At 50.5% G+C, this 13,203-nt stretch overlaps 1 protein-coding gene across 1 annotated transcript in view; it reads right to left on the reverse strand.

Annotated features, from left to right (window-relative positions):
- LOC140413836 (F-box only protein 39-like) overlaps window positions 1-11,581 on the reverse strand; it is a 55,650-nt gene extending 44,069 nt beyond the window's left edge. Inside the window, exon 1 of the mRNA XM_072500935.1 lies at window positions 11,405-11,581. The gene's annotated coding sequence lies outside the window, so the exon portion shown is untranslated. The remainder of the gene's footprint in view (window positions 1-11,404) is intronic.
- Window positions 11,582-13,203: the final 1,622 nt, after the last annotated feature.

The raw sequence follows: 13,203 nt of genomic DNA on the forward strand, positions 1-13,203 counted from the left end.
GCAGATGGTGACATTGTCTAGGTACAGAAACGTGGCCTGCAAACCGTACCAGTCGACCATTCGGTCCATCTCCCTTTGGAAGACCGAGACCCCGTTAGTGACGCCGAAGGGGACCCTAAGGAAGTGATATAGACGGCCGTCTGCCTCGAAGACGGGGGATGGATGGTCCAATTTACGGATGGGGAGCTGGTGGTAGGTGGATTTCAGGTCCACCGTTGAGAAGACCCGGTACTGTGCAATCTGGTTAATCATGCCAGATATGCGTGGGAGGGGGTACGCGTCGAGCTGCGTGTACCGGTTGATGGTCTGGCTATAGTCCACGACCATTCGGTGTTTCTCCCCAGATTTAACCACTACCACTTGAGCTCTCCAGGGGCTGTTGCTGGCCTCGATGATGCCTTCCCGAAGCAACCGCCGGACTTCGGACCTGATGAAGGTCTTATCCTGGGTGCTATACTGTCTGCTGCTGGTGGCGACGGGTTTGCAATCTGGAGTTAGATTAGCAAAGAGGGGAGGTGGGTCGACCTTTAGGGTCGCGAGACCGCTCACAGTAAGGGGTGGTAAGGGTCCACCGAATTTAAGGGTTAGGCTCTGGAGGTTGCACTGTGTGGTATTATAGGTATTACGGTAACTGAGAGGCTGAAGTACCATTGGTAGAACCTATATGCTTGCTATTGGCTAGAGAGTATAATAGCTCCGCCCTGATAGGCGGGGTATAAGAACCCGTGCCGCCCCAGCAGCCCTCATTCTGTACCTGAGCTGCTGGCGGAAACATCTAGCTTATTAAAACCTTCAGTGTACTACAACCTCGCTTTAGTGGTCATTGATCGTGCATCAATTTAATAAGCTAGATTTTAAGAAGAAAGGATGGAGCTCCGAATCAAGCCGGAGTGTCTGCAACTTAGCCCCCACGCGGCAAACTCAGCGGCAATCTTCAAGCACTGGCTGGCATGCTTCAAAGGGTATCTCGAGACGGCCGAAAACGCACCCATGGGAGAGCAGAAACTGCACGTCCTGCACTCAAGGGTGAGCCCGGAGATCTACACCCTCATCGAGGAAGTGGAAGACTTAATGCAGCAATCGAGCTGCTAAAAGGACACTATGTTCACCCGGTAAACCAGGTTTACGCCCGGCATCTGCTTGCAACAAGACGGCAAACCCCTGGGGAATCGTTGGAGGAATTGTACCGCGCACTCCTGGTGCTGAGCAGAAGCTGCGGCTGCCCGCAAGTTTCAGCGAGCGAACACACGGAACTCTTAGTCCGGGACGCTTTCGTGGCAGGTATGCTTTCATCTCAAATCCGCCAGCGCCTGTTAGAGAAAGACACCCTGGGTCTCAGGGAGGCACGGGCCCTTGCAGGCTCCCTGGACGTGGCCTCCAGGAACGCCCGCGCCTACATTCCCGACCACACGCCAGCTCCCTGGGCAGCATGGAACCCCGCAGTGGCCGACCCAGAGACTTCCCCCGTTCCCCCGCAGGCCTGTGCTGCAAATCGGCCTGCTATCCCCGAGGGGCCCCGCTGCTACTTTTGCGGGCAGGCCAAGCACCCCCGCCAGCGCTGCCGGGGATGCGGCAAAAAGGGCCATTTCATGGAGGGTATGTCAGACCCGAGCGGTGGCCGCAGCCTCCAGCAGCGAATCCGGACCGCCACCACAAACCTCTCCATGGGCCCCTTGTGGCCAGCGGTCGCCGCCACCACCATATTCCAGGGCCATGTGCGGACCCCGGGCGCCTTGTTCCACGGACGCCACGCTTGAGGGATGGGTGTCACCATTTTGTGCACCCCCGGCCATGTGCGACCAATGGGAGATGCCATCTTGGATGGGCCTCCAGGACCCCAGCTCGGCCGACCACATACTGCCTGAACAGAATTCTCAACTACTGCGATTGGCCTCGGTGACTCTGGATCAATCTCGACCTCGAACACTCTCGACCGCTACGACGACTGTTTTCATCAACAGCCACGAGACGCCCTGCCTAATTGACTCTGGCAGCACGGAGAGCTTCATACACCCCGACACGGTAAGGCGCTGTTCCCTCCTCATCCACCCTGTTAATCAAAAAATCTCACTGGCCTTCGGTTCCCACTCAGTGGAGATAAAGGGGTTTTGTGTAGCAAACCTCACAGTCCAGGGAAGGGAGTTCAAAAATCTCCGTCTCTACGTCCTTCCCCACCTCTGCGCGGCTACACTCCTAGGTTTAGACTTCCAGTGTAATCATCAAAGTCTGACCTTCCAATTCGGCGGCCCTATATCCCCCCCCCCTCCCCCTTATTGTCTGCGGCCTCGCGACCCTTAAGGTCGACCCGCCTTCCCTGTTTGCGAACCTCACCCGGATTGCAAACCCGTCGCCACCAGGAGCAGACTCTAAAGTGCCTAGGACCGGATCTTTATTAGATCAGAGGTCCAAAGGTTACTGAGGGAAGGGGTCATTGAAGCCAGTAACAGCCCCTGGAGAGCTCATGTAGTGGTGGTCAAGACCGGGATAAGCATAGGATAGTCATCGACTACAGTCAGACCATCAACAGGTTTACGCAGCTGGACGCGTACCCCCTCCCCCGCATATCCGACCTGGTAAACAGGATCGCGCATTAGAAGGTCTTCTCCACGGTGGATCTCAAGTCCACCTACCACTAGCTCCCCATCCGCACTAGTGACCGCAAATACACTGCCTTCGAGGCAGATGGGCGGCTCTATCACTTCTTAAGGGTTCGCTTTGGTGCCACTAATGGGGTCTCGGTCTTCCAGCGCGAGATGGACTGAATGGTTGACCGGTACGGTTTACGGGCACCATTCCCGTATCTCGATAATGTCACCATCTGCAGCTACGACCAGCAGGACCATGACACCAACCTCCGAAAATTCCTCCAGACCGCAAAGATCCTTAACCTAACGTACAATAAGGATATATGTGTGTTTAGCACCGACCGTCTAGCCATTCTCGGCTACATAGTGCGAACCCTGAACGCATGCTCCCCCTTACGCAGTTCCCCCTCCCTCACTGCTCTAAGGCCCTGAAGCGCTGCCTAGGGTTTTTCAGCTACTACGCCCGGTGGGTCCCCAACTACGCCGACAAGGCCCGTCCCCTGATCCAAACCAGTTTTTCCCCTGTCAATAGAGGCCCGCCAGGCCTTCAGCCACATCAAAGCAGACATTGCAAAGGCCACGATGCACGCCATCGACGAGTCCCTCCCCTTCCAGGTCGAGAGCAATGCATCCGACGTATCTCTGGCGGCAACCCTCAACCAAGCGGGCAGACCCGTGGCCTTCTTCTCCCGTACCCTCCATGCTTCCGAAATCCGCCACTCCTCAGTCGAAAAGGAGGCCCAGGCCATAGTAGAAGCTGTGCGACATTGCCGGCATTACCTGGCCGGCAGGAGATTCACTCTCCTCACTGACCAACGGTTGGTGGCTTTCATGTTGATAATACACAGCGGGGCAAGATAAAAAATGACAAGATCTTGAGGTGGAGGATTGAACTCTCCACCTACAACTACAAGATTTTGTATCGTCCCGGGAAGCTAATTGAGCCTCCTGACTCCCTGTCCCGCGGCACATGTGCCACCGCACAAGTGGACCGCCTCCGAGCCCTCCACGTGGACCTCTGCCACTCGGGGGTCACTTTTTCCATTTCATCAAGACTCGCAACCTGCCCTACTCCATCGAGGAGGTCAGGAGAGCCACCAGAGACGGCCAAATCGGTGCGGAGTGCAAACCGCACTTCTACCGGCCAGAGAAAGCGCACCTGATAAAGGCTTCCCGTCCCTTTGAACGCCTCAGCATGGACTTAAAGGCCCCCTCCCCTCCACCGACCGCAACACGTACTTCCTGAACGCGATTGACGAGTACTCCCGGTTCCCATTCGCCATCCCCTGCCCCGACATGACCGCAACCACCGTCATCAAGGCCCTCCATAGCATCTTTGCACTGTTCGGGTTCCCCGCTTACATACACAGCGATAGGGGGTCCTCCTTTATGAGCGACGAACTGCGTCAATTCCTGCTCAGCAAGGGCATCGCCTCGAGCAGGACGATCAGTTACAACCCCCGGGGTAACGGACAGGTAGAGAGGGAGAACGGAACGGTCTGGAAGACCGTCCTCCTGGACGGTAGCACGGTAGCACAGTGGTTAGCACAATTGCTTCACAGCTCCAGGGTCCCAGGTTCGATTCCGGCTTGGGTCACTGTCTGTGCGGAGTCTGCACATCCTCCCCGTGTGTGCGTGGGTTTCCTCCGAGTGCTCCGGTTTCCTCCCACAGTCCCAAGATGTGCAGGTTAGGTGAGTTGGCCAAGATAAATTGCCCTTAGTGTCCAAAATTGCCCTTAGTGTTGGGTGGGGTTACTGGGTGGAGGTGTTGACCTTGGATAGGGTGCTCTTTCCAAGAGCTGGTGCAGACTCGATGGGCCGAATGGCCTCCTTCTGTACTGTAAATTCTATGATAATCTATGGTCCAGAAACCTCCCAGTCTCCCGCTGGCAAGATGTCCTCCCGGATGCCCTCCACTCCATCCGGTCACTGCTTTGTACGACCACCAATCAGACACCTCACGAACGTCTCCTTGTCTTCCCTAGGAAGTCCTCCTCCGGGACCTCGCTCCCGACCTGGCTGGCAGCACCCGGACCCAGCCTGCGCCGAAAACACGTGCGGGCGCACAAGTCAGACCCGTTGGTCGAGAGGGTCCACCTGCTCCATGCTAACCCCCAGTACGCCTACGTGGCGTACCCCGACGGCCAACTAGATACGGTCTCCCTACGGGACCTGGCGCCCACCGGAACTCCACGCACATTCCAGCCACCAGTCCCACCCTCCCCTCCACCGCAGCACCTTACAGGAGGATTGGTCCTTCCGCCGCCCTTGCCTAGGCCCCCCCACCCACCGACGCCCCCCGCAGGCGCTCCCTCCCCAGGTCAGCCATTTTCCCCACCAGCGCCGTCTAGGGGTGACGAAGCTGCCATGGAGATCGAAGCCACGCTCCCGGAGTCACAGACACCCGAGCCTCCACCGGAGTCACCACCGAGGCTCCGACGATCACAGAGGACGACCAGGGCCCCCAATCGACTGATTGTTTCATTTTAACCGTAATCTGTAAATATAAAATACCGAATGTACATAGCTACCAGACTTGTAAATAGTTACTAAACACTGTACGGAGGTATTACGGTACCTCCATAACTAATTATACCATGTTGTTATGTTTTGTAGTTGCTGGCCACAACCCCCGCCGGACTTTGTTTTAACAGGGGGTGAATGTGGTATTATAGGTATTACAGTACCTGAGAGGCTGAAGTACCATTGGTAGAACCTATATGCTTGCTATTGGCTCGAGAGTATAATAGTTCCGCCCTGATAGGCGGGGTATAAGAACCCGTGCCATCCCAGCAGCCCTCATTCTGTATGAGCTAGTATCCGGGTGTATAAATCTCTCGGTGCTCCCGAAGTTCAGCAGGCAAGAGGTCACATGGCCATCGACTTTCACGCTGGTGGATGCGTAGGTCAGGTTATGTAGGCGAGACTGGTCGAGTGACATGGAGGCGAGCCTTGGTTGGTCGTCGGGTAATGGGGCGGCCGTTGAGTTCTGATCTTGGATGTCTGGTGGTGTCCATGTGCTGAGGGGTAGACAAGATGGCGGCGCCCGGAGATCTTGGGGTTACAAAATGGCAGCGCCCACGGAACGCACGTTGCGGGGTGGAGCAAGATGGCGGCGCCCATCAAACGCACGTGTTGCGCGGAGGGGAAGATGGCAGCTCCCACTGACCGCACATGGTCTGGGGGGGGGAGGAGAAGATGGCGGCGCCCATTGTCCCTGACTGGGGGGGTGGGGGCGATCGTGACCACTGAGCGGGCCTGACACACCGTGGCGAAGTAGCCCTTCTTCCCGCAGGCTTTACAAAGGGCAGCGCGGGCCGGGCAGCGTTGGCGGGGGTGCTTTTGCTGGCCGCAAAAGTAGCATCGGGGCCCCCCAGGGTTTGCTGGCACCGGCGTATTGGGACCTGTGAGGTCCGTGAAGCATAGGAGGGGTGGGCCGTGCAGGCTGTACGTTGCGCAGGGCGACCTCCATGGAGAGCGCTAGCGTTTTAATCGCTGTGAGGTCGAACGTGGCCCTTTCTAAGAGCTGCTGATGTATGATGACTGACCCAATTCCGGTCACAAAGGCGTCCCTCATAAGGAGGTCTAAGTGTTCCTTAGCTGTAACGTCCTGGCAGTCACAGTCCCAGACTAGTGGGATTAGGACCCTCCAGAAGTCTTCTATGGTAGTTGAGAACGAGTTGCGAGCGCGTGCCTGGCGAAGAGCGTGTTTGTCTTCTGCTCGTAATTGTCCTTGAGTCGAGTCATGGCTTCAGCGTAGTCTGCCTTTGCTGCTCTCGCTCTGCAGGCAGCCCCTGCCTCCTGGTAACTGAGGCACGATCAATTTGACTTAAAGACGAAAGTTGAATCCAAACTGAGGCTTTATTGGTATCAGATGTGTGGCCTCCCACAGCAGCTGCCGAAATGGCTGCGAGCTGGAGGACACGCATATTTATACCCCGCCTCCTGGGCGGAGCCAGCAGGCAGGGGCCACAGGCGAACCTGTAGTGCAGGTTCTACCGTACATCCTCTAATATAAGTACAACAGTGATTTACCAGATTAACTAATTGGATTAATAGGTAACTAATTTGGTGCCACTAATTCGGCATCCTGTTCACTCTTCATTGGCCCAATTAAGGCATTTACATTTGATGATTGTGTTATCTAAATGAAGCAGTGCAGAATGGCGTTTGGACCCCAGAATGAAAATCAAGCCCAAGTCCATTAAAAATTAAATAGACTTGAAGGGCATACATTTCATTGGAAACTTTTATGTGAATCGTGCCCGCATTGCAAAACTCACTATAATATCTGCAGTAACTGTTCCCCATCTTTAAGTAACAACGTAAATCAAATGTAAAGATATCACATCTTGCCTGTTACAGATCCACCTAGCTTGGTGTTCCAGACACAGGTATTGAAAAGAAATTTTGGATTAAAAAAAAAACTAATCATCCTCAGCCTACCCTTCAGCACATCACTGCAGAATCTAGTAGCATTAAGAATAAGAGTAGGCCATTCAGCCCATCAAGGCCTGCTCTGCCATTCCAGCAGGTCATGGCTGATATGCAACTCAATTTCCTGCCTTTTCTCCATATCTCTTGATAATCTACCAAATGAAATCCACCCATCGGAATCTTAAAAGTTTTAATTGTCCCTTTGTGTGAAAAATTACTTCCTGATATCCCTCCTGATTGGTTTGGCTCTAATTTTAAGATCATAGGATCATAGAATTTAAAGTGCAGAAGGAGACCATTCGGCCCATTGAGTCTGCACTGGCCCTTGGAAAGAGCACCTACTCAAACCCACACCTCCACCCTATCCCAGTAATCCAGTAACCCCACCTTACCTTTTGGACACTAAGAGCAATTTACCATGGCCAATCCACCTAACCTGCACATTTTGGGAGGAAACCGGAGCACCCGGAGGAAACCCATGCAGATACAGGGAGAATGTGCAGCCTCCGCGCAGACAGTGACCCAAGCCGCAAATCGAACCTGGGACCCTGGAGCTGTGAAGCAACAGTGCTAACCACTGTGCTACCGTGCCACCCAAATCCAAATAGGATTTCTTCAAATCCTATTGAATCCTCTTAATATTTTAAACAATCAGACCAGCCCTTAACCTTCTACTCTCACAGGAGGACAATCCAAGTTTCGGGAATCCATCCTGACTATTTAACACTTTGAATCATTCTGGCGTATCTACACTGCATCCATCCTAGATCAATATACCCTTGGATATCACCATACTATACATTGTGGTTCCCAAAACTGAATTCCGTGCTTGTTACAGTCCTTGTCCAGACCCCAAGTTGTTGATGAGATCTGCTTAGAGTCCAATATTGTTTTGTTTAAAACAGACAAAGTTTGAGATTCAAGACACTTACTAAGAGAATAAAGCCACAAGGTTCCTCAGGTTTTGAACAAACAAAAATAAACTTTACTACAGAAGGTCAGAAAGATAAAACAATTTACAATATCTACCTTATACTCTAATATTCGGGGTAAGAATGGGGTGCATGTGAATTAATGGGCAAACTGTGGTCAAACACACCACCCTGCAAAATAAACGGCAGATGTGGCCAAACCTCAATACCATGGATTTCTCAACAATCCACCCAGACGTTTCTCACATTGTGAGCCAACAGATTGCACTGAAAACTCGTGTTTCTCATGGGAGTTCCCAATCTCCACATTCAAAGATTCCACCTTTGAATTCTCTCCAAAATTGGTTTCCACTTGGACAGCTTTAATGATGGCCCACCTGATATGGTTTCGATCTCACCTTCCAGTATTACCTTCCCCCGAGTATACGCAAGCATCAACATACAAGCACAATTGCAGATTTTCAGCAGAACATCACTGCTCCAAAGGAGTACCTTTGCCCCAATGGCATTTCTTTACCTAAAGTCTGCTTCCTGCAGCCCTTTCACGACATCAGAGCCTGTTTCTTTCTCCTGTTTGACCTCTCCCTGCCCCCTTTCCTTTTCCCACGCTCTCTGGGACTTTTCACCTTCAGATTAAAACTGACTCACTGACTGACTCAAACTGACTATTCACTGACACTTGAACTTGACCTATCAAAACACTCCAAGAGCATGGGTGACACGGCAGCACAGTGGTTAGCACTGCTGCCTCACAGCTCCAGGGACCCAGGTTCAATTCCGGCCTCGGGTGACTGCCTGTGCGGAGTCTGCACTTTCTCCCAGTGTGTGCGTGGGTTTCTTCCGGGTGCTCCGGTTTCCTCCCACAGTCCAAAGTTGTGCAGGTTAGGTGGATTGGCTACGTTAAATTACCCCTTCGTGTCCAAAAGTTAGGTGGGGTTACTGGGTTACGGGGATAGGGTGGAGGTGTGGGCTTAAGTAGGGTGCTCTTTCCAAGGCTGGTGTAGACCCAATGGGCCGAATGGCCTCCTTCTGCACTGTAAATTCTATGATTCTATTTCATTATTGGCAAGAACTAACATAACAAGCATTGGAACATATCTTAAATGTTAAAATCGCCACAGACTGCTAACTTAGCACAAAGAAACACAGAAAAAATGGATTTTGTAATATACTCCAGAAGCTCTATATGTTTTTGTATTTCTGTCCCCTTAACTCAAAACTTTGTTTCATGGTATGTGGGCATCATTGGCAAAACTAGAATTTGTTGCCCACCCCTAATTTTTCATGAACTGAGTGGCTTGCTCGGCAATTTCAGAGAGCAATTAAGAGTAAACCACATTGATGTGGATCTGGATGTAGGTCAGACAAGGTAAGGATGGCAGATGTTCTTACCAAGGAAACATTAATGAACAAAATTGGTGGTAATTGTCATGGTAACCATTACGGAGACTAGCTTTATACTCCAGGTTTATTAATTAAATTTAAATTCCACTAGCTGCTGTGGTGAGATTTGAACCCCTGTCACCAAAGCATTTGCCTGTGCCTCTGGATTACAAATCCAATGATTAGTTAATGATACATTTGTCCTTGTGACTGATTTTTGTACCTGTTACTGGCTTTAATGGTTTGTGTTTTTAGTCACTTTACTTTTCTACAGTTTTTAGTTACTTGCTATTTAGAAAACTGATCTTCCTCGCATCCGTAGTAGATGGCCATCCACCTGTCCACATTGAACTCCATTTGTCAAAGTTGTGTTCACTCCCTTAGTCAGTCTATGAGCTGTTTTCAGTTTAATTGTGGGCCTCCCTCCAATCCTTTTGTTTAATTTAGAGTACCCAATTATTATTTTTTACAATTAAGGGGCAATTTAAAGTGGCCAATCCACCTAACTTGCACACATTTGGGTTGTGGGGGTGAACCCACGCAGACACGGGGAGAGTGTGCAAACTCCACACGGACAGTGGCCCAGGGCCAGGATTCAAACCCGGATCCTCAGTGCTGTGAGGCAGCAATGCCTCTCTCCCTCCAATCCTACACCTGTTTTCAGGATCAGGGTTTCGCACTAACCCATTATTTATTTTCCAGTTTTTAGCCCTCACGCCTTTTGGGGGATTTAGGTAAACCTCTGACCATGACGTACCTTTCTTTTCCCTTTCACATATTCCATGAACATATCCATTTTCTGCTGGACACTTTCTGTATAATGCTGCATTTGTTTGCAATGCATGCAATTAAATGGCTGATTAAAACCCAAGAATCTATAGAATCACAGAATGAAGGAGGCTATTCAGCGCATCGTATCTGCAGCAACTCTCTGAATGAGCAATTCACCGAGTGCCGCCACCTGGCTTCTCCTCCGGACCCTGCACATTCTTCTTTTTCGGATAATAATCCAATTCTCTCCTGAATACCTCGATTGACCCTGTCTCCATCACACTCTCAGGCAGTGCATTCCGGATCCTAATTACCCTGTGTGATAATGCGATAACGTTTCTCCTCATGTATCCATTGCTTTTTTCTCCAATTACCTTACATCTATGTTCTCCTCGTTCTCGATCCTTCCACTGGTGGGAATGTTTGCTATCTATTGACTCTGTCCAGACCCTTTATGATTTTGAGCACATCTATCAATCTCCTCTGAGCCTGCTCTTCTTCAAAGAAAACAGTCCACACCTCTCCAATCTATCTGAAGTTCCTCATCCTTGGGACCATTCTTGTGAATCTTTTCTGCACCCTCTCTAATGCCTTTGCATCCTTCCTAAAGTGGGATGCCCAGAACAGGACGCAACATACCAGATGAGGCTGAAACAATTTTAGACACAAGTTTAACATATCTTGAAACCCTAGGAGATTGTATACTTTATTACCCCCAGTGTATATTAACAGTCTTGCAAACTTTCTCTCCAAAAAGATTACTTTGTGTTGCCATGATTTGGGTCATATTTTTTGATGTCCATGTTTAACACTGTAAATTGTAATGTCAACATTTCCCATTCAATCTTGCTGTCAACTGTTGCAATACTAGCAGCAAGCTCTGATGTGTAGTGTGAGTTTCTGAAGCATACTTATCCCCATTCTATCACTTTGTCTGAATTACAAAGCCAGGGCGAACCCCTCATCCAGCTCCTTGCCTGCTCCAAAAAAACTATTCAAATTCAAATTGAATGGTCCCCACAAGCAAGACATACCAGATCTGAGACAAAAAGCAGAGCAGATACTACATTTGATCTTAACCTTAAAATTATTTTATTTAGCATCCGAGGGGATTATTAATTAATAATTAGAGATGACTTCAAACTGATGATCAATTGTGATCAGTAACTGAGCCATGTGAAACAGCTCTTTCAAGTGTCCATTTGGTAAAAACAGTTAGAAGGTGCAATCCTTCCTTCTACACAAGATGGAAATCTAACAATTCTGTTATTAACAGGAGTTAGACAGGTAACCTACCAGTTTCTGATCGCAGTTAATTCATCAATAAATGACTTGTCACATCACACTCCAGGTCATGGAGTGTGTACAGATTCAGTCAAATATGAATATATTCTTGAAGGACCGTTTTAAGCACGGGTTGGTAACCAATTGCGTCAATGTATTTTCATCAAACCGCCCACAAACACTAGCTTCACTGTCAGTCAAGACCCCTTTCCCTATAAACGCTGAATCAAACTTTCTCTCCTGTGCTGCCATTGTAACTGATCAGTGATACCTCAAGTGGTTGTCAGGTCATAGCAACCACTATGACATCGTTCTCTGATTGTTGCATTTCACTTTCTGTCAGTGGCGGCTAAATTCCCACATTGAAATCAATCCTCCTCATTCAATCAGACAACAGGTAAAAAGGCTTCATTGTGGCTAAGACCCATTCACCCTGTCAGCGGGTGGATTATAGGCTAGCTCAGCGATTGTGTTTCAACTAGGTCGTGATTCCAATTGTCACAAGGTGTGTTCAGTTCTGGTAAATCACACTGGAGTCTGAACTTTTGGCGACCTCACAAAATGAAAACCGCTAAAGAAGCCAACAATCACCAAGTGCCTTTGTGATCTGTGATGTTGTCTGCGTTATAATGCATATATTGACAATCCATACATCTTTTGTTTCAATGAAATGTTTCTGAGTCAACCTGCTGGTGTAAAGTGATGACATGGGCACGCGGCTGCTCTCCAGCAACTGCACTGAGAAACTACGACGTTACTTTCTACCAAGATTATTACCTAAAGATGATCGCATTGCTATAATGGTGCTACATAACTAAACCATTTAGCAGGCAATCATGTGGCTGCTGTACAGCTTTCTTACAGCTCATTTACTGGGGTTGCTTTTGGTCAGGTTGATGCTCCTGTGTTTGATTAGTGCTTGGAAAGGCAGAAATCAGAACTATTTGATTTCCACAGTGAGGTACCCTCAATAATGACGCTTAGAGATTAAACTGTAAAGAAGTCTTTATTAGACTAATAACTATGCTAGAGCTGAGATGAGTGCTGACTGCTACACAGCCCATGAGGCAGCCCCTTATATATGGCTCACAGATGGGCGGAGCCAGAGGCGGAGTCCCCAGGGTTCCAAGCCCGGTCTTAAAGGGGACATCACCTTACATGATGATAAGGCAGGAACCGTTCATCACATTCACCCCCTGTTTAAAAAAAGAGTCCGGCGGGGGTGAAGTGCCATCATAGGTCCATCTGTCTCGGTGGCCGGATCGTCCTCCTTGACCTCCTCAATTCGGGCGGTGGTGCGGCGGGCACGGACGTCCCGGTTGAGGGCACATCCGGGAGCACAGCGGTCGGAGCTTCGGTCCGGTTCGGGGCAGGGGGACTAGGCAGGGCCGGGGGTAGCGGTGCCGGCGCCGTCGGGGTGTGTCAAGGGGGGGTCGCGTGGTAGGTGCTCACCAACGGCTGGTCGGGCCGGAAGGGGTGTGTTGTAGGGGGCGACGGGTCCTGCAGGGAAGCAGCGCGGGAAGGGGCGTCTGTGGTGGAGGATCCAGCGGGTGCAAGATCCCGGAGGGAAACCGTATCTTGCCTGCCGTCAGGGTACTCCACGTAGGCGTAACTGGGGTTGGCGTGGAGCAGATGGACCTTTTCAACTAGGGGGTCCGTTTTATGGCTCCTCGCGTGCCTCCGGAGAAGAACAGGTCCCGGAGCCATCAGCCAAGGTGGAAGTGAGACCCCGGAGGTAGACTTCCTGGGGAAGAGAAACAATCGGTTGTGAGAGGGGTCTCATTCGTGGCCATGCAGAGGAGTGACCTAAT

This window comes from Scyliorhinus torazame, chromosome 1 (assembly GCF_047496885.1).
Source record: "Scyliorhinus torazame isolate Kashiwa2021f chromosome 1, sScyTor2.1, whole genome shotgun sequence".
NCBI lineage: Eukaryota > Metazoa > Chordata > Chondrichthyes > Carcharhiniformes > Scyliorhinidae > Scyliorhinus > Scyliorhinus torazame.